The following is a 26,094-nucleotide window of genomic DNA, read 5'->3' as shown; positions in this document are numbered from 1 at the left end:
GACTAGAGGTGCCGGACTAGCAGCTGAATTTCTTAAATTAATAAGCGAGACATTTTTTCCTACTGTTGTCATCTAAATAATTGTGGTTATCATTTGTACATATTCATTAATGGTTTACAACCAGTATTGACACGTTAATACACTGGAAGTGAAATTGCATAATTATGTTTGCACATTGGTTATGTGTCATAAAAGTACACACAATTTGTGGTCCATTTATTTTAAATTAAAGGTATGTTCTCCAGAATGTGATAGTGGAGTACACTTTACCTCTTCTTCATTTCGGGTGAGTCAGTTACCTGTTGACTGACGGGAATGAAGGGGGGGGGGGGGGGGGTTTAACCTCTTAAGGACCCAGCCATTTTACACCTTAGGGCCTGGCCATTTTTTGCACATCTGACCACTGTCACTGTCACTTTAGACATTAATAACTCTGGAATGCTTTTAGTTATCATTCTGATTCCGAGACAGTTTTTTCGTGATATATTCTACTTTAACATAGTGGTAACATTTTTTGGTAACTTGCATCCTTTCTTGGTGAAAAATCCCAATATTTGATGAAAAATGTGAAAATTTAGCATTTTTCTGACTTTGAAGCTCTCTGCTTGTAAGGAAAATGGATATTCAAAATATTTTTTTTTTTATTCACATAAACAATATGTCCACTTTATGTTTGCATCACAAAATTGACAAGTTTTTACTTTTGGAAGACACCAGAGGGCTTCAAAGTTCAGCAGCAATTTTCCAATTCTTCACAAAATTCCCAAACTCACTATTTTTCAGGGACCAGTTCAGTTGAAGGGTCTTCATCTTAGAAATACCCCACAAATGACTCCATTATAAAAACTGCACCCCCCAAAGTATTCAAAATGACACTCGTTCAGCCTTTTAACCCTTTAGGTGTTTCACAGGAATAGCAGCAAAGTGAAGGAGAAAATTCACAATCTTCATTTTTTACACTCGCATGTTCTTGTAGACCCAATTTTTGAATTTTTACAAGGGGTAAAAGGAGAAAATTTATACTTATATTTGTAGCCCAATTTCTCTCGAGTAAGCACATACCTGATATGTCTATGTAAGAAATAACAAGGAAGAAGCACTCCAGGGATTCAATCCAAGAAAATAGATTTATTTACCCATCAGTGAGATGCAACGTTTCGATCCACAATCCGGATCTTTATCAAGCAGGGTGATATAGTGTGACAAGCCAGTATATATATGGTATCAAATCATGACCTCATTTCCTTTAAGGGGTGTGGCCACCCATGTATACAAAACATCAACAGTATTACAGAACATAATCAACACAATATAATACATAATCCACCTAATCAAGTGTTCATACAACCATATCTAATATATACAGTGAATATCCACCTTTAACTGTAATCATATTAAGAGTTCTGACCTCCGATTTCCTGCTGGCCGGCTCCTTCACTTACCACCATATCACATACGTCATAAACGGAAACATGCGGCCTGTGTTTGTAAACAAACACACTGCGCAGAAGCGGAAGGTCGCTCACATTCGCGAGAGGCCGCCGTTATGCGCCCGCAAAGGAAATAAAGGAGTCACATGATCACGGTCACATGACCGCTCAACATAGCGATCACGTGACATGTCACATGAGCGAAAACATAAACAAAAAACTGCTAGAGGACCCAATATGCAAAGTTCAAGGTAATTAGTTAGCCAGACAAGCTGGTCAAATAATAATAAAGAGCCCTTTGCCTAACCCAAAAAGGGGAACAAAATTAATATTTAAATAAGGAAAAATAATAAGGGGGACAATGCCTATGCATATACATATATAAGGGGATATCAATCATAAGTGTTAACCATAGATGTATGTCACCCTAATGGCCTAATGAAGTACATGCGTACATGGGGGATACATAATCCTCCATGTCCCACATCATCATCACCAACAAAGGGGTGAGATATGTGTTCACGGAAGTATCACCCTCACATAGCCCACATATTCAACATCCCCAATACATTAAATAGTATGTACCCCCTATATTTCTCCAGAAAAATCACAAATATTATATAACTATGGAATAAGGCTCTTTATTAACACAGATAACAAAAGATAGCAGGCAATACTGGGTCCACAGTATATAAATATATATTGATCATGTGGAACAAATTCCTTGTGACATCGGATAGGGGTAGTTGGAAGGGTCTTCCAGAGGACATCTAAGAAGAGAGAACAAAAAAGTGTTAATTGTGATAGTGTCATAAAACTATATTAAAAAAATGTATAAATACACAAAAATAACTACTATACATGTGAAGTATTGCCAACAACATGCTACATTTTGCTTCAGGGATATTGGACTAGAAGAAATCCATATTCATACCAGTTAGTCTCAATGTATTTAATTTAGAAATACATCTTAGTTCCTTCTGTTTCAATAATTTGGTCCTATCACCCCCTCTCTTGAAACACTGTGCCTTATCTGCCTTTTTTCATTTTTTATATGTCTATGTAAAGTGTTTGGCGGGCGCAGTAGAGGGCTCAGAAGCGAAGGAGCGACAAGGGGATTTTGGAGAGTACGTTTTTCTGAAATGGTTTTGGGGGGGCATGTTGCATTTAGGAAGCCCCTATGGTGCCAGAACAGCAAAAAAAAAAAAAAAAAAAAACACATGCCACACAATTTTGGAAACAAGACCCCTTGAGGAATGTAACAAGGAATTAAGTGAGCCTTAATACCCCACAGGTGTTTCACGACTTTTGCATATGTAAAAAAAAAATCACTGAAATGTATGTTTCCCCCCAAATTACACATTATTGCAAGGGTTAATAGCAGAAAATACCCCCCAAAATGTGTAACCCCATCTCTTCTGAGTATGGAGGCACCCCATAAGTTGACCAGAAGTGCACTACGGGCGAACTACAATGCTCAGAAGAGAAGGAGTCATATTTGGCTTTTTGAGAGCAAATTTTGCTCGGGGGCGTGTCGCATTTAGGAAGCCCCTATGGTGCCAGGACAGCAAAAAAAAACAAAAAACACATGGCATACAATTTTGGAAACTAGACCCCTTGAGGAATGTAACAAGGAATAAAGTGAGCCTTAATACCCCACAGGGGTTTCACGACTTTTGCATACGTAAAAAAAAGAAAATTCACTAAAATGTGTTTCCCCCCCAAATTTCACATTTTTGCAAGGGTTAATAGCAGAAAATATCCCCAAATGTGTAACCCCATCTCTTCTGAGTATGGAGGTACCCCATAAGTTGACCTGAAGTGCACTACGGGCGAACTACAATGCTCAGAAGAGAAGGAGTCATATTTGGCTTTTTGAGAGCAAATTTTGCTCAGGGGTAATGTCGCATTTAGCAAGCCTCTATGGTGCCAGGACAGCAAAAAGAAAACCCACATGGCATACCATATTGGAAACTAGACCCCTCACAGAATGTAATGAGGGGTACAGTGAGCATGTACCTCCCCACTGGTGTCTGACAGATCTTTGGAACAGTGGACTGTTCAAAAATTTTTATTTGCACAGCCCACTGTTCCAAAGATCTGTCAGACACCAGTGGGGGGTAAATTATCACTGCACCCCTCATTACATTCTGTGAGGGGTTTAGTTTCCGAAATGGGGTCACATGTGTTTTTTTTTTTTTTTTTCCGTTTGTCAAAACCGCTGTAACAATCAGCCACCCCTGTGCAAATCACCTCAAATGTACATGGTGCACTCTCCCTTCTGGGCCTTGTTGTGCGCCCCCAGAGCACTTTGCGCCCACATATGGGGTATCTCCGTAGTCGAGAGAAATTGCATTACAAATTTTGGGGGTCTTTTTTCCCCTTTTACCTCTTGTCAAAATGAAAAGTATAGGGCAACACCAGCATGTTAGTGTAAAAAAATTAATTGTTTACACTAACATGCTGGTGTAGACCCCAACTTCACCTTTTCATAAGGGGTAAAAGGAGAAAAAGCCCCCCAAAATTTGTTAGGCAATTTCTCCCGAGTACGGCGATACTCCATATGTGGCCCTAAACTGTTGCCTTGAAATACGACAGGGATCCAAAGTGAGAGCGCCATGTGCATTTGAGGCCTGAATTAGGGATTTGCATAGGGGTGTACATAGGGGTATTCCATGCCAGTGATTCCCAAACAGGGTGCCTCCAGCTGTTGCAAAACTCCCAGCATGCTTGGACAGTCAACGGCTGTCCGGCAATACTGGGAGTTGTTGTTTTGCAACAGCTGGAGGCTCCATTTTGGAAACAGTGGCATACCAGACGTTTTTCATTTTTATTGGGGAGGGGGGCTGTGTAGGGGTATGTGTATATGTAGTGTTTTTTACTTTTTATTTTATTTTGTGTTAGTGTAGTGTAGTGTAGTGATTTTAGGGTACAGTCACACAGGCGGGGGATTACAGCGAGTTTCCCGCTGCGAGTTTGAGCTGCCGCGCAAAATTTGCTGCATCGCAAACTTGCAGCCTGATACTCACTGTAAGCCCCCTGCCCATGTGAATGTACCCTGTACATTCACAGGGGGGCGGGGGACCTTCAGCTGTTGCAAAACTACAACTCCCAGCATGCACAGTCTATCAGTGCATGCTGGTAGTTATAGTTTTTCAACAGCTGGAGGCACTCGGGTTGGGAAACACTGAGTTAGGAAACAGACAATGTTTCCCAACCAGTGTGCCTCCAGTTGTTGCAAAACCACTACTCCAAAACATTCTCAGGCATGCTGGAAGTAGTAATTCGGCTACATCTTTAGAGCCAGATGTTGCCGAACTACAACTCCCAGCATGCTTGGAGTTGTAGTTTTGCAACATCTGGAGGACTACAGTTTGCAGACCACTAATACAGTGGTTCCCAATCTGTGCCCTTCCAGATGTTGCAAAACTACAACTCCCAGTATGCCAAAATTGTCCAGGCATGCTGGGAGTTGTAGTTCTGCAACATCTGAAGGGCCAGATGTTACAGAACTATAACTCCCAGCATGCCTGGACAGTAAGGGCATGCTGAGGATGTGTAGTTTTGCAATACTGGAAGGGCACAGTGGTCTCCAAACTGTGGACCTCCAGATGTTGCAAAACTGCAACTCCCAGCATGCCCAGACGCCAAGGGCTGTCTGGGCATGCTGGGAGTTGTAGTGTAAGGGGACCATATGAGCAGTCCAGATCACTTTACGGCGGTCTGGACAGCTGCAAAGGTCCCGCGCCGCCGCCGCCGAAGATCAACTCACCTGTCGCCACCGCCGCCGGGATCCGGGTCTTCAGGGACGAGGTAAGTACTAGGGTCGGGCCCCAGCACTCCCCCGTCCCCCGCCGCATCCTCCGGTCTTCCTCCCGTCCTCTCTGGACTTCCAGGGGCCGGGCAGGGCGGGAGGAAGTAACCGCCCCCCCTGCGATTGGTCGGTTAGTTAACCAAAGAATCGCAGGGGATAGGAGGAGGTGGCAGGCTTGCCACCTCACTTCTATACTTCAGCATGGTCCTGGCTCTCTGTGACAACCTTCTGCTTCAATAGGCATCCGCTTCCGATCTCTGCCCGTCGCTGGGCAGGGACCGGAAAACACCAGGGCGTATGGATACCCCCTGGGTCCTTAAGGCCCAGGGTGTGAGGGCGTATCCATATGCCCTGGGTCCTTAAGAGGTTAAATATGTTGCGTATTTTGATTGGATCAGAATGAAGAGGGGAGGCATGAGTCTCCATTTTGATCCTGGCAGCCATGTTTAAAAATAACGCTAAAATACCAAATGATTGAAATGAAATAGTGCATTACACAAACATTTATTTTATATTCACCTTCTGTATATAAGCTGTTTTTAGATTAGTGCAGGAGATGATAGTTTAGTAAAGTTTGTTATTAACATGTGCAATGAGCTGAAAGTAACGCATGTTGCAGTTTTATTCTTCCATTCCAGATCCAGACACTGAACCAGGAAGTCACAATCTGCAGGCCAGATTATTTGTCCTCGTGGAAAAATACATGAGGGGGCCGCTGGAGCCTAGATTTGAAGGTCCTTATCATGTTCTACTGACAACTCTGACTTCGATGAAACTGGAAGGAGAATCAACATGGATACGCCTCGCACTGCAAGAGGGTTCCTACACCATGCTCCTAATACATATCCTTTTCCTGTATAAGTGGAGTGCAAACCCAGCAACCCAATCTGATTCCACCACACTACTGGACTGACTTGACAATGACCCAAGAGTTGTATCCCACGTTTTGATAACTCTCCAGTACCCAAGTGACTACTTTTAAATTTGACTACTGTGACATAGTGAATTGTCCCGAGGTGCCAAAACAATGTCTTATGTATAGGGATGACAATTCAATATACACATGTGTGACCGATGACTACTGGGGGAACAACTGTGGATATTGAACCTACTATTTCAGCTTATCTAAACCTAATTGATACATAAGACCCAAACATGACCGAAATAATTCCACCCATGAGAACAACTACTTTATGCCAATGGTGCAAGTGTATACCCAGCAGAGTAGGGTAACATAGAAGTCCCAGGTAAAGGACTAGTCTGATTACAAAGGGGGGGGGGGCGGTTACGCAAGGGGCCGCTCATCTCAATCCAGTGAAGCATCCCATACCCGTTTTTTATTTTTCCCACCTGAACTTGGGACTATTAGGCAGAATGCACCATAGGGAGAGATGTCATGTGCGGTAACAGATATCTTTTAGGGGGGAATTGATAGGGATGACCCTTATTTTTCTAATGATTGATCAATATATTAATATGCCATTGCTGCTGAAAAAATATCTGTTCCCTTACCCTTTAACCCAGATACATCAAAATGCTATTGCTGAATATTATAGAAAAGCTTGCTTTCCTTAACTCAAAACATTTCATCTTATCGCTTTGCCTGTAACTAAGATTGACCTTGGGATCTAGATTCTGAATACAGAACGTCTAAACATTGGACTTGGAAAGATGAAGAAATCTCAAGCTCGAACTCTCACAAGATAAAAGACCTATGTTACGCCACAAATTACTTATCAGCATATAGGAGGACGCATAATTTTATCCTTCAATCCTATATACTCAAAATATTATCTGTTTGTGTCTCTGGACTGAAACCTTGTAATGGTGTCACTCAGGGGTATTAAGACAAAACATCTGATGAGCAGAGAACTTTTTCCAAGAAATTAATGGACACTAGATATGCAAGAATTTTATGGACGCAATATTTGAACAACCAATCAAAATGTAATATGCTAATTGTGATGTCATAATTTACCCTCCTACTTTGCAATGTTAAAACCAACTGTTTCTTCCTGAATAAAGCAGTACTCTTTTTGGGAGCACCAGAGCTTCAGCCAAGAAAGATTGTATACCAACATATCCTGTGTGGTGTATATCTTGTTGTGTCGACACTTGGCAAAGTGTATAGCAGCCCGGTCAATCACATTTGAAAAGCTCCCACTCGACCCATCCTTGACAGTCCGAGCCGGTGTAAACCCAGAATGAGTCAAAATAGATGCACAAAATGCATCAAAAGAGTGCAGCCCATCAGTACTGCAGACCTAGGTGACTCAAGAGAGGGAGGCAATTCACATGGCTCACAAAAGATAGAGAAAATGAAAAATAATAAATAAACAGTAACAAAGAAAAACGTGAAGAATAGTAAATAAATACAAAAAATAAAAAATAATAAGAAATAAAAATAAAATATAAAAAAATATAAATAGTTTTTTCTTATTTTTGTCTTTTGCATTATAGCTGTTCTCTATATACTGGATTTCACACTGGTGATTCTAAAAGGGATACAACTTGTACCACTAGGGACGAATCCCAGACTAGACCAAATTTTAGGCCAAGGTGTTATCCCTCAAAGGGGGAACCCCTGTGTTCGGGACCGTCAAGTCCCCACCCCACTAAGGTCAACCCACCTAGCTGCTTATCAAGTGTGCCTGCTTCCTCAGCAGCGCTGACCCCAAGGAACCATACTTGCGAAAAAAATATATATAAATAAAAAAATAATAAAAAATGAAAGTAATAACAGAAATAAAACGAAAGGAAACTATAGTAAAAGAAAAAAAAAGGAAAAAAAAATTGGGGTAAAAAAATAGAAAAATATAATAAAGAAAATAAAGCAACACATTAATGAAAGTAAATGGAAAAAACCTTTTGAAAAGGAATACCAAAAGGGGTTCCATAAAATATTTGCTATTTATGCCTTAAACCTTCAAAATGAGTCTCCTATTCCCAATCCGGATACTGCTACACCATCAATGCATTAATGCAACCTTTATTTGGGTCTTCACAAAACAAAGAATTCAAAACACATAAGAATAACGATTTTGAATCTTGTAATTTTCACATGTGTTGGAGTAGGTGATGTCTCCTCCTTTTTTTTCCCTTCAGTCTACCTCTAGGGAGGGGGGGGGGTAGTCACACACAGGTATATAAATCTTAGCTTGAGACTCTGTGAGCGTGCTCTGTCTGTGAGTGGGCCTTGCAAAGAGTGGTATTGCTAAGAGAGTTAGAATTCTGAAATATCTCTGCTGTATGGAGTGAATATCTGCTGTGCGGAGTGAATTGTGTGAGTACTTAAAGTTGTACATAAGGGATCACTGCTAGAATCTAAACAGCCTTCTCACCTTTAATTTTTTTTCCCTTCAGTCTACCTCTAGGGGGAGGGGTAGTCACACACAGGTGTATAAATCTTAGCTTGGGACTCTGTGAGTATGCTCTGTCTGTGAGTGGGCTTTGCAAAGAGTGGTATTGCTAAGAGAGTTAGAATTCTGAAAGTTTGAAAGCAGGAGTTTGAGATCGCTGTGAGTGTAACTTTACTTACACTGTATAGACTTTAACTCACAAGGACTACAGAGAATTAATTTGTAATATTTATTGTCTGTTGTTGGCGATTAATCTGTGAAATCCCCAAATCTAGTATGGCCTCCATGTTGGAATATGCAGTCAGGTGTACATCCTGTTCAATGTATGCAATCCTTGAACAGCAGTTCAAGGGCGCAAATTGTTGTGCAGGATGTGTGCAAGTTGGTTATTTGGAAGCCCAGATCCTGGATCTTGAGGAGAAACTGGCAACACTGAGATGCAGGGACAACATGGAGAGGAGTCTCTTGCTCACTGAGCAAGTACTCTCTGGGGTAGAGGTGGGGGAGGATAGTGGAACGGAGGGGCAGGACCGTCAGGCAGTTAGCTGGGTTACAGTTAGAAAACGGGGTAGAGGGAAAAGTGTCAGGAAGGCTAGTCCTGAACTGGCACACCCCAACAAGTTTGCCCGGTTGGCAGATGAGGGGGATGCCATTCCAGAGCTAGCAGTACTTCAACAGGACTCTGCCTCTGACCGTCAGGGGGGTCTGCTCCAGTAAGAAGGGAGGGAGGAGTGCAGGGCAGGCCAGACAGGTATTCGTAGTGGGGGACACAATTATTAGAGGGACAGACAGGGCGATCTGTCACAAACACCAGGATCGCCGAACAATGTGTTTAATATCTAATTGATATTCATTTGCATATATCATTGTGTTTATTACTCATTTATGCTTATAATCTTATAACCAATAAATCTGCATACTTTATAATACCTGTGTATTATTGTATATCGCAAAACTACATGCTTAAGCGTTACTGTCATCCCGTCATGAAAAGAACTTGTTAATATCTGAGGAAGTAGTCAGACTCAGATGTGAATTGTGTTGATTAGCTTTGTCCACAATTCACCAGGTCATAATTTTGAGATTTTTAATAATTTTCATAATTTTTAATAATTAATAATTTTTATGACCATAATTCATAATTGAGTTATCACCGCACGATAATATCCTTGGGTTTCGCCTACCTGTTGGTTTTTCTCCTTACGCATATGAAATGTGATAAACAATTTTGATACTTTAATTAATGTGTTGCTTTATTTTCTTTATTATATTTTTCAATTTTTTTACCCAAATTTTCTTTTTCTTTAGTTTCCTTTTGTTTTATTTCTGTTATTACTTTTATTTATTTATTTATTTTTTTTAATTTATATATTTTTTTTTCGAGAATATGGTGCCTTGGGGTCAGCGCTGCTGAGGAAGCAGGCGCACTTGGTAAACAGCTAGGTGGGGTGACCTTAGTGGGGACTTGACGGTCCCGAACACAGGGGTTCCCCCTTTGACAGATAACACCTTGGCCTAAAATTGGGTCTAGTCTGGGATCCGTACCTAGTGGTACAAGTTGTATCCCTATTAGAATCACCAGTGTGGAATCCAGTATATTCATTTTCTCTATATTTTGTGAGCCATGTGAATTGCCTCCCTCTCTTGAGTCACCTAGGTCTGCAGTACTGATGTGTTGCGCTCTTTTGATGCATTTTGTGCATCTATTTTGGCTCATCCTGGGTTTACACTGGCTCAGACCATGTATGACAGCATCCGATTGTGTTCTCACGATCCCCATATACTGCCTCGTATACAGCGTCGGTGGTTGCTGGGGCAGCGAGTCACATGAACAGGTTAGTCATATGACTCCGATCTCGGGCCCGGAAGTGTTCCTAGCCTGCTCACACAGGTGCATTAGCCGATAGCCCACGCTTACAGCGCCACTGTATGGAGCAGGTGGATGTCTCCCCCTCATTATGTAGTATGTATCATTCTTATGATTTGTTTTGTACACAAGTGTTTGATATTTTATCATTATATGTAATTAAGTTATGAATTGCATTTTTCAAGCGGATTTTTAATATTGATGACAATTTTTTGCACATTATGCGCTGTAGCACTTTACTCATGTGTATGCACTGTACTCTGTATAAAAATACTATTGCACAGATATGATCTTTTATGATTCTTAATAATTGGCACTTTATGGAATTGATTTGCACTTGATGAATTGTTTGGGCATAAAAGCTCTCAGAGGTCTGTGTATCACTATGCTTGAAAATGGCTCCAGGAGGAGTTGAAACATTGTAATGCTGACATGAGATATTAAATCACCCTTTTTTTGTTGGAGTGTTGCGTCTGTTTCTGATTCTTGTCTGTGGATGGACTCTAATCAAGTCCTGAGGGTTGCTGGCACCATTTTTCATACAGGATTGGATAAGTAGTGCTGCATTGTTCTGCAACTGTATATATATATATATATATATATATACACAAGAAATAAGTTGGCCAGCACTATTGATTCCAAACTATTATACGGACCTGGCTTACAGGTGCAGGCTGCTGGGCTAAATATACAGCAACAGGAGAATACAGCAGCACACTGCTAGCAGTGTATCAGGTGTATATAAGGTGATTTGGATGTTCCAGATTTTGCAATGCCTGCTGATCTATTCACACAGAGGCATATTCATAGTGTAGGGTGCGTCCCAATTTTTTGAGCAATCACACATGGCAAAATATACCACGTGTGTGCTACTGCACGAGATATATTGTCGGATTGTATACTCCCGCAAACGTCCTGTCGAGGAAAATGTTTTAGCTCTAATTATATTAGTGCAGGCCAGGCACTCTCCACAGGGATAGCACCCTATTCTTGGTGCTGCTTCTGTAAAAGGATGAGGAATTTTTGGCACATAATGACTTTTAACAAGCAGGTCTCTTAAATTGCGGCTCCGTCGCGCAGTCATAGGAATCCTATCTGACACTTTTTGCTAGGACTGGATCCATTTTAAGGATTCCTATGCTTCTGAATGGCCTCCTGCATAGTTTTCCATTCACATATGTCGAGATGAATCGCGTTTCCTCACCACCTAATACCTCATGTTTACGTTTTTTAGTGGTTAGTAGTTCGATGATGTGCTATTTTTGTGGCAGGGACCTGTAGAACTATTGCAGAAATTCATGAGTGATCTCAATAACAACATTATCAATCTGAAATTAACATATACTTACAGCTCCACTATGGCAAATTTTTTGGACAATACAGCAACAACCGGACGGACATCTTGCAACTGACATCTATAGAAAAGAGACTGCAAAAAACTCACTATTGCATGCAAGCTCCTCACATATGCCATCAACTATGAATGCAGTACCTATCGGTCAGTATTAACGTTTAAAACCCACTTGCTCCACTTTGGAGAAATTTGAAGAACAGAGTAGAGAGTTAAGTAGAAGGTTTGAAGAGTGTGGCTATAGTAAAAGATGCATTAAGAGAGCGTATAGAATAGCTAAGTACACTCCTATGGAAGAACTACTAACCACTAAAAAACATAAACATGAGGAATTAGGTGGTGAGGAAACGCGATTCATCTTGACATATAATTGTGAATGGAAAACTAGGCAGGAGGCTATTCAGAAACATATAGGAATCCTTAAAATGGATCCAGTCCTAGCAACAAAAGTGTCAGATAGGATTCCTATGACTGTGCGACGGAGCGACAATTTAAGAGACCTGCTTGTTAAAAGTCATTATGTGCCAAAAATTCCTCATCCTTTTAAAGAAGCAGCACCAATAATAGGGTGCCATCCCTGTGGAGAGTGGCTGGCCTGCACTAATATAATTAGAGCTAAAACATTTTCCTCTTCAGGACGTTTGCGGGAGTATACAATCCGACAATATATCTTGTGCAGTAGTACACATGTGGTATATTATGCCACGTGTGATTGCTCAAAAATATACATTGGTCTTACCTCTAGACAACTTCTTAAACCCTGCCGCAACACTTTAAAGAAAAACATGGATGTGATCCGAGAAATCTCAAGGTTAGGGGCATAGAGAAAATTCAAGGTGGGATGCGAGGAGGCAACCTTAAAAGAATTTTGGTGCAAAAGGAGTGCCAGTGGATCATTGTGTTAAACACAATGATCCCCAATGGTTTAAATGAGCAGCTTAGTTTCTCCCCCTTCCTATAGTTGGATAGTAGCATTTGTCAACCCCTTATCTAAGCCTTCAAATTCCTCTCCCTTTCCCTTCTTCCCCCCCCCCCTTCTTTCTTCTTTTCCTCCCCCCACTCCATCCCATCTTCCTTGCTTCTTAATTTCCCCTTCTTTTCCTCTCCCCTTCCCCTCCCCTCTTTCTTTATTTTCTAGTCCGCAACTATGGTCTTGGGGTTTCTTGTGTCAGTGTAGGAAAAATAACAAGTAAAAAATATTTGATAATAATCAGTTTATCCATTAGTCTCCAGCTTTTAAGTATATGTCATGTGTCTTTAAATGGGTATTCCAGGAATTTTTTTTTATTTGACTATGCTACAGGGGCTGTGCAGTTAGTGTAGTTCATAATATAGTGTCTGTACCAGTGTGTGACGGTTTTCTCACAATTCTTCTGTGATTTTCACACCAATATTTATTTTTAACAGCATACAAAATGACTGTTGTCTCGGATTTTTCCCAGCTTGCAATGCGGCCGAGACCTGACTCACTAGTCAGCTGATGACAGGGAGCCTGTCTGCGTCAATGGGTGGAGGGATCGCTTGGTGGGAGAGAGATCAATCTGCAACAGCTGTAGGCACCCTGATTGAAAACCACACTGATTTGAATGGATGCAGTTCATTTATGTTTCAATGGGTGGGGTGGCTGATGTGTGGGAGGGAGGAAAATGGAACTGTGGGATTTGTAGTCAAAAAAAGAAGTCAAACAGGAAATACAAGTTCACAAAAAGCTAGTCACAGTGTTATGGTAATCTCACAACATAGCCATTTAGCCCCAAGACAAGCACAGATCCTTCCTAAGCAAGTCCATTACTGTCTGCCAGGTACGTACTAAAATCACCTTATGGTGGAAAAAAAAAAATCAAAATAGAAAAATCACCAGGTCCAGATGGCATTCACCCCCGTGTTCTAAAGGAATTAAGTAATGTAATAGACAGACCCCTATTTTTAATATTCATGGACTCTATAGTAACAGGGACTGTTCCCCAGGACTGGCACATGGCAAATGTGGTGCCAATATTTAAAAAGGGGACAAAAGGTGACCCCGGAAATTATAGGCCTGTTAGTTTAACCTCTGTTGTATGTAAATTGTTCGAGGGTTTTCTAAGAGATGCTATTTTGGAATATCTTGATACAAATAAATGCATGACTCCATATCAGCATGGCTTTATGAGGGATCAGTTCTGTCAAACTAACCTGATCAGCTTTTATGAGGAGGTGAGCTCCAGACTGGACCATGGGCAATCGCTGGATGCTGTATATCTGGATTTTTCCAAAGCATTTGATACGGTTCCACATAAACGGTTGGTGTATAAAATGAGAAGGATGGGGCTGGGGGACAACGTGTGTAAATGGGTAAGTAACTGGCTCAGTGATAGGAAACAGAGGGTGGTTATTAATGGTACTTATTCTGATTGGGTGACTGTAACTAGTGGAGTACCACAGTATTGGGTCCTGTCCTGTTTAATATATTCATTAACCTCTTAAGGACCCAGCCATTTTACACCTTAGGACCCGGCCATTTTTTGAACGTCTGACCACTGTCACTTTAAACATTAATAACTCTGGAATGCTTTTAGTTATCATTCTGATTTCGAGATTGTTTTTTCGTGACATATTCTACTTTAACATAGTGGTAAAAAAAATTTGTAACTTGCATCCTTTCTTGGTGAAAAATTAGAAAATTTTAGGAAAAATTTGAAAATTTAGCATTTTTCTAACTTTGAAGCTCTCTGTTTGTAAGGAAAATGGATATTCAAAATATTTTAATTTTTTTTTTTTTTTTACTTTTGGAAGACACCAGAGGGCTTCAAAGTTCAGCAGCAATTTTCCAATTTTTCACAAAATTTCCAAACTCACTATTTTTCAGGGACCAGTTCAGGTTTGAAGTGGATTTGAAGGGTCTTCATCTTAGAAATACCCCACAAATGACCCCATTATAAAAACTGCACCCCCCAAAGTATACAAAATGATATTCGGTCAGCCTTTTAACCCTTTAGGGGTTTCACAGGAATAGCAGGAAAGTGAAGGAGAAAGTTCACAATCTTCATTTTGTACACTCGCATGTTCTTTTAGACCCAATTTTTGAATTTTTACGATGGGTAAAAGGAGAAAATGTATACTTATATTTGTAGCCCAATTTCTCTCGAGTAAGCACATACCTCATATGTCTATGTAAAGTGTTCGGTGGGCGCAGTAGAGGGCTCAGAACCGAAGGAGTGACAAGGGGATTTTGGAGAGTACGTTTTTCTGAAATGGTTTTTGGGGGGCCTGTTGCATTTAGGAAGCCCCTATGGTGCCAGAACAGCAAAAAAAAAAAACACATGCCATACCATTTTGGAAACTATACCCCTTGAGGTACGTAACAAGGAATAAAGTGAGCCTTAATACCCCACATGTGTTTCACGACTTTTGCATATGTAAAAAAATAAAATAAAATTTCACTAAAATGTGTGTTTCCCCCCAAATTTCACATTTTTGCAAGGGTTAATAGCAGAAAATACCCCCCAAAATTTGTAACCCCATCTCTTCTGAGTATGGAGGTACCCCATAAGTTGACCTGAAGTGCACTACAGGCGAACTACAATGCTCAGAAGAGAAGGAGTCATATTTGGCTTTTTGAGAGCAAATTTTGCTCGGGGGCATATCCCATATAGGAAGCCCCTATGGTGCCAGCAAAAAATACCCACATGGCATACCATTTTGGAAACTAGACCCCTTGAGGAACGTAACAAGGAATTAAGTGAGCCTTAATACCCCACATGGGTTTCACAACTTTTGCATACGTAAAAAAAAAAAAAAATAAATTTCATTAAAATGGGTGTTTCCCCCCAAATTTCACATTTTTGCAAGGGTTAATAGCAAAAAATACCCCCCAAAATTTGAAACCCCATCTCTTCTGAGTATGGAGGTACCCCATAAGTTGACCTGAAGTGCACTACGAGCGAACTACAATGCTCAGAAGAGAAGAAGTCATATTTGGCTTTTTGAGAGCAAATTTTGCTCGGGGGGGGGGATGTCGTATTTAGGAAGCCCCTATGGTGCCAGGACAGCAAAATAACCCCCACATGGCATAACATTTTGGAAACTAGACCCCTTGTGGAACGTAACAAGGGGTACAGTGAGCATTTACCCCCACTGGTGTCTGTCAGATCTTTGGAACAGTGGTCTGTACAACATTTTTAATTTGCACAGCCCACTGTTCCAAAGATCTGTCAGACACCTGTGGGGGGTAAATTCTCACTGCACCCCTTATTACATTCCGTGAGGGGTGTAGTTTCCATAATGGGGTCACATGTGGTTTTTTTTTTTTTGTGTTTGTCAAAACCGCTGTAACAATCAGCCACCCCTGTGCAAATCACCTCAAATGTACATGGTGCACTCTCCCTTCTGGGTCTTGTTGTGCGCCCCCAGAGCACTTTACGCCTACCTATGGGGTATCTCCGTACTCGGGAGAAATTGCATTACAAATTTTGGGGGGCTTTTTTCCCTTTTACCTCTTGTCAAAATGAAAAGTATAGGGCAACACCAGCATGTTAGTGTAAAAAATTTATTTTTTTACACTAACATGCTGGTGTAGACCCCAACTTCACATTTTCATAAGGGGTGAAAGGAGAAAAAGCCCCCCAAAATTTGTTAGGCAATTTCTCCCGAGTACGGCGATACCCCATATATGACCCTAAACTGTTGCCTTGAAATACGACAGGGCTCCAAAGTGAGAGCGCCATGCGCATTTGAGGCCTGAATTAGGGATTTGCATAGGGGTGGACATAGGGGTATTCTATGCCAGTGATTCCCAAACAGGGTGCCTCCAGCTGTTTTAAAACTCCCAGCATGCTTGGGACAGTCAACGGCTGTCCAGCAATACTGGGAGTTGTTGTTTTGCAACAGCTGGAGGCTCCATTTTGGAAACAGTGGCATACCAGACATTTTTCATTTTTATTGGGGAGGGGGGCTGTGTAGGGGTATGTGTATATGTAGTGTTTTTTACTTTTTATTTTATTTTGTGTTAGTGTAGTGTTTTTAGGGTACAGTCACACGGGCAGGGGGCGTTACAGTGATTTTCCCGCTGCGAGTTTGAGCTGCCGCGCAAAATTTGCTGCATCGCAAACTTGCAGCCTGATACTCACTGTAAGCCCCCTGCCCATGTGAATGTATCCTGTACATTCACAGGGGGGACCTCCAGCTGTTGCAAAACTACAACTCCCAGCATGCACAGTCTATCAGTGCATGCTGGTAGTTATAGTTTTGCAACAGCTGGAGGCACACGGGTTGGGAAACACTGAGTTAGGAAACAGACAATGTTTCCCAACCAGTGTGCCTCCAGTTGTTGCAAAACCACAACTCTCAGCATTCTCAAGCATGCTGGGAGTAGTAGTTGGCAACATCTTTAGAGCCAGATGTTGCCGAACTACAACTCCCAGCATGCTTGGAGTTGTAGTTTTGCAACATCTGGGGGACTACAGTTTGCAGACCACTAATACAGTGGTTCCCAATCTGTGCCCTTCCAGATGTTGCAAAACTACAACTCCCAGTATGCCAAAACTGTCCAGGCATGCTGGGAGTTGTAGTTCTGCAACATCTGAAGGGCCAGATGTTACAGAACTACAACTCCCAGCATGCCTGGACAGTAAGGGCATGCTGAGGATGTGTAGTTTTGCAACATCTGGAAGGGCACAGTGGTCTCCAAACTGTGGACCTCCAGATGTTGCAAGGGCTGTCTGGGCATGCTGGGAGTTGTAGTTTACAGGGTCCCATTACAGCAATGCATGTCGCTTTACGGCGACGTGCATTGCTGTAAAGGGCCCGACCGCGACTGAAGATCTACTCACTTGTCGCCGCTGCCGCCGTCTCCGCTGCCAGGATCCGGGTCTTCAGGGACGAGGTAAGTACCGGGGCCAGTCCCCAGCACTCCCCCGTCCCCCGCCGCGTCCTCCGGTCTTCCTCCCGTTCTCTCCGGACTTTCAGGGGCCGGGCAGGACGGGAGGAAGTAACCGCCCCCCCTCCTGCGATTGGTCGGTTAACTAACCGACAGATCGCAGGGTATAGGAGGAGGTGGCAGGCTTGCCACCTCGCTCCTATGCTTTAGCATGGTCCTGGCTGTCTGTGACAGCCGGGATCATGCGAAATTACCGGGCGGGCGGGTCTCAGAGACCCGATCAGCCCGGTATCGCCCGGCGACTTCCCTTGCGATTTGCGGCGATCGCCGACATGGGGGGCCTACATTTCAGCAGGCATCCAGTTCCGATCTCTGCCCGGCGCGCGGCAGAGACCGGAAAACGCCTGGGCGTATGGATACGCCCTGGGTCCTTAAGGCCCAGGGTGTGAGGGCGTATCCATACGCCCTGGGTCCTTAAGAGGTTAATGACCTTGTAGAGGGGTTGAATAGTAATGTAGCAATCTTTGCAGATGATACTAAACTCTGTAAAGCGGTAAACACAATAGAGGACAGGGCACTGTTACAAATGGATCTGGATAGGTTGGAGGCTTGGGCTGTGAAGTGGCAGATGAGGTTCAACACTGATAAATGTAAGGTAATGCACATGGGGAGGAAAAATCCGGCCTGGGATTATGTATTAAATGGGAGCACACTAGGGACGACTGACGTGGAAAAGGTCTTGGGAGTTTTAGTTAACAGTAAATTATCTGTAGTGACCAGTGTCGGGCAGCTGCTGCCAAGGCAAATAAAATCATGGGGTGCATCAATAGGGGCATAGATGCCCACGACAAGGAAATCATTCTACCACTGTACAAATCACTAGTCAGACCACACATAGAATACTGTGTACAGTACTGGGCACCAGTGTACAAGAAAGATATAGTGGAGCTGGAGAGGGTTCAAAGACGGGCAACCATGGTAATACGGGGAATGGGAGGACTACAGTACCCAGAAAGATTATCAGAATTAGGGTTATTTAGTTTAGAAAAAAGAAGGCTTAGGGGAGACCTAATAACTATGTATAAATATATCAGGGGACAGTACATAGATCTTTCCCATGATCTATTTATACCCAGGACTGTATCTATAACAAGGGGGCATCCTCTCCGTTTAGAGGAAAGAAGGTTTCTACACCAGCACAGACGGGGGTTCTTTACTGTAAGAGCAGTGAGACTGTGGAATTCTCTCCCGGAGGAGGTGGTCTTGGGGAACTCTGTAAAAGAATTTAAAAGGGGTCTGGATGCATTTTTGGAGAGTAAGAACATTGCAGGTTATGTAAATTAGAATTATAGGGACAGAACGTTGATCCAGGGATTTATTCTGACTGCCATATTTGGAGTCGGGAAGGCATTTTTTACCTCTAGTATGAGGTTTTTTTGGCCTTCCTCTGGATTAACTCAGTAGGGACTCATTAGGGATATAGGTTGAACGTGATGGACTCTGGTCTTTTTTCAACCTTATGAACTATGTTACTATGATCTAGACTCACGTGTTTTCATTTATATTGTCACACACCGGTAGACTACATGTTTTTTTCCTTTTTTATGATAAAATTATATGTATACACTGCACCGAAATGTTTTTACAATGATATATTAAATATGGTGTTATTTTTACACTATTTAGGTACTTTATGTATCTTATATGAGTATGTTGCACACTATAATATATTTTATGTAACACAGAAATGGTTTTGTATATTTATACTTATAGCATATCTTAATATTATGCTGGGATTTCACATTTGTGTTTTTTTTAATAGTGATATTTTAACATGGTTTTTTGTACACTATTGCACATTATGCACTTTAATATGTGTCATGAGACTGCTATACCAATAACCTTATTACTGCAATTGTAGAATCGGGTAAATGTGGATGTATCTACCTATAGGAACAGCGCTGTTCTTCAGTGCGCTTGCACCCTGCACGCCGCTTGTGACGCTGCCTTCTGGGTTCCTGATGAGCATGCTCGGAAATATGTTATTCTCAGGCCTGCGCACTAGGACGGAGACGCCGGAGGTGGGGCTGGCCGAGAGTTACGGCGGGGCATTATGCAAGCACCACAATGAATACACACAGCTGTAAGTGATCTAAACAAAATAGTATACTATATAAACCCTGTGAGTGACCATTAAAGGGGTATTCCGGGCAAAGATGTCTGATCGTCGGGGGCCCACTGCTGGGACGCCCCACGATCTCCCTGCAGCACCCGCATTCTATGCCGGGCTGAGTCTTCAGTTTCGGAAACCTTCGGGTTTCTGAGACCGGGGACATGAAGTCACGTCACGCTCTCTCCATTCATGTCTATGGGAGGGGGCGTGATGACTGTCACGCCCCCTCCCATAGACATGAATGGAGGGGGCGTGGCGTGACGTCACGTCCTCCGTCCCGGAGGTTTCTGAAACTGGAGATGCAGCCCATTGAATGCAGGTGCTGCAGGGAGATTGCGGGTGTCCCAGCAGCGGCCCCCCCGCAATCAGACATCTTATACCCTATCCTTTGGATAGGGGATAAGAGGTTTTTGCCCAGAATACCCCTTTAATGTAGCACCTCTTGAAAAAGGGAAACCGAAACGATCGTAGGGGTCGGGGCTTCAGATGCTATCCCACTTGGGTAAGATTATTTAGCTGCATAATGTTTCTTTATGCTATCCATGTATATGGTCTTTTTACATCCACATTCACCTTATGTCATTGCATTGTTTTACGGGCACCTTGTATGATACTTTACATATATATGTTCCATGAAACCTCTACTTAGGACTTTTGTGAGTGTCACGCACCTGAATGCGGGCTGTCACGAAACTGGATGTGGATCCTCACCTGTGTGGCTGATGACTCGGACTGTATAGAGGAGCGGAGTCTAAGGTGCCGCTGGTCTTCACCAGAGCACCCAGGTCGCTACCCCCGACATGGCTCGTCCACACAGGTAACTGGGCAAGGCGGGATTCTGGAGGATGAGACAGAGGCGCAGTCAATGCAGCAGAAGGTCTAGACAGGCAGCAAAGGTTCGGAGTCAACACGGGTTGAAAAAGAAAGGTCAGGAAACACGGGTATGCAAAACAGGCAATGGGAACGCTTTTTCTTATGCAATAAGCACTGAAGATCCGGCAGAGGGGTGTGGGAGATGCAAATAACTTATAACATGGTGACAGGTGAATTCACTAATTATGGGCGCACTGGCCCTTTAAATTTCAAAGCTCCGGCACGCGCGCGCCCTAAGGGACGCGCTGGGGCTGAGGGGAAGCAGCTGCAGGAGTGGAGTGAGGTAAGAGACGGGCCGGGATTCGCATGTGGGTGTGTCTCACGATGCGAATCCCGGCCCCCCAGCGGTCAGGGACACAGGGATGCTGCGCTCATGGCCAGTGTCTGAGGCCGGAGCGCAGTATGGAACAGTGAGCTATTGAGGAGGATATATTTTGTCATAGCACATCCCGTACATGTATTTGGCTTATGTGCCATACAGTGATTATAGGTATCTTATTTGTGTTGGATGTATTTGTTTACAGAGAGATTATTATTATTGAAAACTTTGCCAATATATTGCATTCTCTTATTGGATAGCTTTTAGCTACTATGATATAGCAACCCTTTTCTTCTTAAGCCCCAATTTTTTGTATTGGCTGACCATTACAGTACTTCCCCATTTCACGTATTATATGTCTTTTAATTGTCATCTCAATAAAAACATTGTTTTTTAACCCCTTCCCGCAGAATGTCATATATAAACGCCGGGTTGTGAAGTGCGTTCGCGCATCCCGACGTTTATAAATGACATTCAGTTAACCCGGCGATGCGCAGCATCGCACGGGTTAACCAGCAGAAGTCCCGCTGTTTCCAGCAGGGGACAACTTCTGCTTCACCCCCCAGGACCATCCATTGATGGTCCTGGTCAGCGATCACTGTGAATGGTCCCTGTGGACCAATCACAGTGACCTGGGGAGAAAGTTCAGATCCCCCGCACTGCCCGCCCCTGGAAGTCGGGCAGAACGGGGGAAGATGGCTGCGGGGGCTCGCAGGGACCTGTGGCATAGGGGGGGGGGGGACACGCGGGGACCGGCGGCCTTACCTGGAGCAGCAGCGGGACCGAAGAGCAGCGTGGGACCGGCCACATGGACGAGCAGCGACGGGACAGGCAGGTAAGTATATGGTCCTCAGAGGTAGCAGTAAAGATCTTCACTGCTGCTTCTAGGAGTCTGAAAACTACAACTCCCAGCATGCCTAGACAGCCCTTGGCTGTCTGGGCATGCTGGAAGTTGTAGTTTTGGAACATCTGGAGGGCCCCAGTTTGGAGAACATTGTATAATGGTCTCCAATCTGTGCTCTTCCAGCTGTTGCAAAACTACAACTCCCAGCATGCACTGACTGTCTAGGCATGCTGGGAGTTTTAGTTCAGCAACATCTGGCCCTTCAGATGTTGCCGAACTACAACTCCCAGCATGCCCTTCAGCTGTCTGGGCATGCTGGGAGTTGTAGTTTTGCAACAACTGTAGACACACTGGTTGGGAACTTCCAGCATGCACTAACAGACCATGCATGCTGGGAGTTGTGGTTTTGCAACAGCTGGTGCACCCCCCTGTGAATGTACAGGGTACATTCACATGGGCGAGGGTTTTACAGTGGGCTTCAGTTTGAGATGCAGCAAATTTTGCGCTGGGAAACTCGCTGTAATCCCTTGCCCGTGTGACTATACCCTAAAAACACTACACTACACAAAATAAAATAAAAAGTTAAAAACACTACATATACACATGCCCCTACACAGTACCCCCCCCCCCCCCCCCAAATAAGAAAGTCCGGTACGCCACTGTTTCCAAAGCAGAGCCTCCAGCTGTTGAAATACAGCAACTCCCAGTATTGCCGGATAGCCATTGACTGTCCACGCATGCTGGGAGTTTTGCAACAGCTGGAGGCACCCTGTTTGGGAATCACTGGCGTAGAATACCCCTATGTCCACCCCTATGCAAATCCCTAATTTAGGCCTCAAATGCACATGGCGCTCTCTCACTTTGGAGCCCTGTCGTATTTCAGGGCAACAGTTTAGGGACACATATGGGGTATCTCCGTACTCGGGAGAAATTGCGTTACAAGGTTTTTGCTTTTTCTCCTTTAACCCTTCATGAAAAGGAAATGTTGGGGTCTACACCAGAATGTTAGTGTAAAAATTTTTTTTTTTTTTACACTAACATGCTGATGTTGCCCTATACTTTACATTTTCACAAGAGGTAAAAAGGAAAAAAGCCCCCTAAAATTTGTAACGCAATTTCTCCCGACTTCGGAGATACCCCATATGTGGGTGCAAAGTGCTCTGAGGGAGCACAACAAGGCCCAGAAGGGAGAGTGCACCATGTACATTTAAGGTGATTTGCACAGGGATGGCTGATTGTTACAGCAGTTCTGACAAACGCAAAAAAAAAAAAAATAACCCCACATGTGACCCCATTTCGGAAACTACACCCCTCATGGAATGGAATGAGGGGTGCAGTGAGAATTTTCCCCGCACAGGTGTCTGACGGATCTTTGGAACAGTTGTCCGTGAAAATTAAAACTTGTACAGCCCACTGTTCCAAAGATCTGTCAGACACCAGTGGGGGGCAAATGCTCACTGTACCCCTTGTTACGTTCCTCAAGGGGTCTAGTTTCCAAAATGGTATGCCATGTATTTTTTTTTTTTTTTGCTGTTCTGGCACCTTAGAGGCTTCCTAAATTCGAGATGCCCCCCGAGCAAAATTTGCTTTTTTTTTTTAACATATGCAAAAGTCGTGAAATACCTGTGGGGTATTAAGGCTCACTTTATTCCTTATTACGTTCCTCAAGGGGTCTAGTTTCCAAAATGATATGCCATGTGTTTTTTTTTTTTGCTGTTCTGGCACCATAGGGGCTTCCTAAATGCGACATGCCCCCCCCCCGAGCAAAATTTGCTCTCAAAAAGCCAAATATGACTCCTTCTCTTCTGAGCATTGTAGTTCGCCCGTAGTGTACTTCAGGTCAACTTATGGGGTACCTCCATACTCAGAAGAGAAGGGGTTACAAATATTGGGGGGTATTTCCTGCTATTAACCCTTGGAAAAATGTGAAATTTGGGGGGAAACACACATTTTAGTGGAAAAAATAATTTTTTTCTTACATATGCAAAAGTCGTGAAACACCTGTTGGGTATTAAGGCTCACTTTATTCATTGTTACGTTCCTCAAGGGGTCTAGTTTCCAAAATGGTATGCCATGTGAGGGTTTTTTGCTGTTCTGGCACCATAGGGGCTTCTTAAATGCAACATGCCCCCCAAAAACCATTTCAGAAAAACGTACTCTCCAAAATCCCCTTGTCGCTCCTTCGCTTCTGAGCCCTATACTGCGCCCGCCAAACACTTTACATAGACAAATATAAGTATACATTTTCTCCTTTTACCCCTTGTAAAAATTCTACAATTGGGTCTACAAGAACATGCAAGTGTAAAAACGAAGATTGTGAATTTTCTCCCTCACTTTGCTTCTATTCCTGTGAAACACCTAAAGGGTTAAATCGCTGACTGAATGTCATTTTGAATACTTTGGGGGGTGCAGTTTTTATAATGGGGTCATTTGTGGGTTTTTTTCTAATATGAAGGCCCTTCAAATCCACTTCAAACCTGAACTGGTCCATGAAAAATAGTGAGTTTGAAAATTTTTTGAAAAATTGGAAAACTGCTGCTGAACTTTGAAGCCCTCTGGTGTCTTCCAAAAGTAAAAACTCATCAATTTTATGATGAAATCATAAAGTAGACATATTGTATATGTGAATAAAATTTTTTTTTATTTGTAATATACATTTTCCTTACAAGCAGAGAGCTTTAAAGTTAGAAAAATGCAAAATTTTCATCAATTTTTTGGATTTTTCACAAGGAAAGGATGCAAGTTACCACAAAAATTTACCACCATGTTAAAGTAGAATATGTCACGAAAAAACAATCTCGAAATCAGAATGATAACTAAAAGCATTCCAGAGTTATTAATGTTTAAAGTGACAGTGGTCAGATGTGCAAAAAACGCTCTGGTCCTTAAGGCCAAAATGAGCCTGGTCCTTAAGGGGTTAATCTTATATCAGGTGTTGGTTGAACTCTTTTTCAATATGTATTGAACTAACAATATGAAGTAACTAACAGGCAGCCAGCACGAAGGACCCCAAACCCAGGGGAGTAGGGCAGTTCTTCTGTGCGCTCCTCTCTGGTGGGTCACTGAAGTCTTGCTGCTTTTAAGCAGACGTGCCTGCGTGAGGCATGTCTGCTACTCAGCCAGCTACTGCCCAGATTTTAAAGGGCCCAGCGGCTTGGTGAGTCAGTGTATGTACATAGTGACTCTACCAGCAGAATAGTGAGTACAGCTCTGGAGTTAAATACAGGATATAACTCCGGATCAGTACAGGATAAGTAATGTAATGTATGTACACAGTGAGCCCACCAGCAGAATAGTGAGTACAGCTCTGGAGTATAATACAGGATATAACTCAGGATCAGTTCAGGATAAGTAATGTAATGTATGTACACAATGACTTCACCAGCAGAATAGTGAGTGCAGCCCTAGAGTATAACAGATGTTGCTACTAATCCTGAGTTAGTCCAGAACTGCATTCACTGTTCTGCTGGTGGGGGTCACTGTATATAATTACATTACACCCTGTAAATGGGTGTATATACTGTATACCAGTGTTTTCCAACCAGGGTGCCTCCAGCTGTTGCACTACTTCCTGTTCAGGGTGTGGTTGTGTGATCGTCAGCTCCAGGAGAACCAGAGAGCAGCAGGATTTTCACCAGCCCTCCCCCCCCCCAGGTTTGTGGCAGCCTTCGGGGAAGGGCTTCCCTGCATGAACCCCAACGTCCCCACCTCCCGTACCAGGCCGGCGGGAGGTGGAGGTGACATTGCAATGGCCAACTCCCAGGATGGGGTACGGAGATCCTCCAGGATCCGCAGAAATGCAGAACCAACTCCACCGTCCATATCTGGAAGCCGCAAGGCTACAAGCAAGGCTGCAGGTAAAGGCCTGCATGAAGGTGAGGAGTTGAGGAGAAACATGGGGAGGCAAGGTACCTCTGAACCCCAGCAATGGGGGTTATTGGGTCCCAGGGAGTCTTTGGCCACTTTTGGGTCCCGACTCCAAGCAAAAATGGCGGAGTATGAGCGTCTTGGCAAAATGCTTTGTGGGTTAAGAGAGGACTTAAAATTTGCCCGTTACCAGGCTGATTACACCTCAAAAAATCTAAGGCCAGTGTATTCGGCTAAAGTGCGCACCCTGAAAAAAGAGGTTGAGGAGGTAGAAAGGGTGAGGATGGAGATCATGGAAGGGGCTGGTATCTTCAGAGAAAAACTCTGCAATGAAAGTCAG

At 43.1% G+C, this 26,094-nt stretch overlaps 1 protein-coding gene across 11 annotated transcripts in view; it reads right to left on the bottom strand.

Annotated features, from left to right (window-relative positions):
- The window catches only part of GULP1 (GULP PTB domain containing engulfment adaptor 1), a 1,103,506-nt gene that overhangs the window by 826,038 nt on the left and 251,374 nt on the right, over positions 1 to 26,094 (bottom strand). For 2 of the 11 annotated variants that reach the window (XM_056535161.1, XM_056535176.1), the window contains exon 1: positions 20,523 to 20,543. The exons of 8 other annotated variants lie outside the window; for them this stretch is intronic. The gene's annotated coding sequence lies outside the window, so the exon portion shown is untranslated. Of the gene's footprint in view, positions 1 to 20,522; positions 20,690 to 26,094 lie in introns of those variants that run through there. One more of the 11 variants, XM_056535177.1, reaches the window with a different exon arrangement.

This window comes from Hyla sarda, chromosome 8 (genome assembly GCF_029499605.1).
Source record: "Hyla sarda isolate aHylSar1 chromosome 8, aHylSar1.hap1, whole genome shotgun sequence".
NCBI classification, from domain to species: Eukaryota; Metazoa; Chordata; class Amphibia; order Anura; family Hylidae; genus Hyla; species Hyla sarda.
Note: the sequence above shows the minus strand (reverse complement) of the source record. Positions and strands in the feature narration are given on the sequence as shown.